Here is a 1,397-nt window from a genome sequence, read left to right as displayed (position 1 = left end):
CTCAGTAATTATTTTCCCTTCCCCCATTTTCACTCCATTCTCTCCTCTTCCCCTCCTCCTTCCTCCTCCTCTTTTCTCCCTCTCCTCTTCCCCTCTCCCTCTCCTTCTTCCTCCTCTTCCCCTCTCCTTCTTCCTTCCTCCTCCTCTTCTCTTCCTCTCTTCCTTCCTCCTCCTCCTCTCCTCCTCTCCTCCTCCTCCTCCTCTTCTCTCCCTCTCCTCCTCATCTCCCTTCCTCCTCCTCCTCCTCCTCTTCTCTCCATCTCCTCCTTCCTCCTCCTCTTCTCTCCCCACCCTTCTTCCTTCCTCTCCCTCTTCAGCTTCTTCATTCTTCTCTCTCTCTCTCTCTCTCTCTCTCTCCTAACAATAAGAGAGAGAGAGAGAGAGAGAGAGAGAGAGAGAGAGAGAGAGCAAGAAGGGGAGGCAATGCGGACGTGCAGGTGCAATATTGATAAGGTGTATTGCAGAGCTGTTGAAGATGCAACATGCTGTTAATGGAGAAGCTAAACGAAGACGAGGGAACCAGGTATGCAAAGATGTCAAAATACTTCACTCTGAATATGTAGGTAGAGTGATGATGATGGTGATGATGGTGATGATGATGATGATGAGGAGGAGGAGGATGGTTGTGGTGATTGTGATGATGATGATAATGATGATGATGAGGAGGATGGTGATGAGGTTGATGGTGGTGGTGGTGATGGTGAAGATGGTGGTGGCTGTGGTGGTGGTGATGGTGGTGGTGAAAGCACTGGGAATCGTCACACACCTTTCCGTCTTCATTTCTAACAATTATACACCGTCTTTTTATTTATTCCCAGCCAGACTATCATACTAGCTCTAGCATATGCATTTTTAGAGCAAAATTAAAGCGAGTGGTACGTATTTTGAATTATAAAGCGAGTGGACAGTTTATTGCGTTTGAAATCATTTGAATTTGTTCCAGTACCCATCCCATCTGTGCACCTAAGAAAAAGAAAATAGGCCTATGCATGATTCTCTCTCTCTCTCTCTCTCTCTCTCTCTCTTAGTCTGTCGCCTCCTAGCTTTAAATATCTTCATTCATCTGCTACGAGGATAGAAAATAAATATGGCGTTGTTATGGTGAAGGCATTTAAAAGAGTTTGTAAACAAGATGGGACGCTGCGCTGTCTGGCAACGGCTCGATGTTAAAAGCCAAATTTTACTTTTTCAAATTTATAACCTCATTGATGGAGGAAATTTTGCAAACTCAGTAGAACTTTCACTATATTGGGCATGTATTATGTTGATTAGAATTGATTAAATGTATTATAATTATCGGTTTGTGATGTATTAAATTGATATCAATAAGAGTGTTGCCATATCATGATCCTCTCGTTACATAGTTGTCTCGATGTGATACCCTGTTCAGTGCACAT

This window comes from Coenobita brevimanus, chromosome 116, assembly GCF_032717465.1.
Source record: "Coenobita brevimanus isolate Jiangsu-jjx chromosome 116, ASM3271746v2, whole genome shotgun sequence".
Lineage (NCBI taxonomy): Eukaryota > Metazoa > Arthropoda > Malacostraca > Decapoda > Coenobitidae > Coenobita > Coenobita brevimanus.
This window is presented reverse-complemented; position numbering follows the sequence as displayed.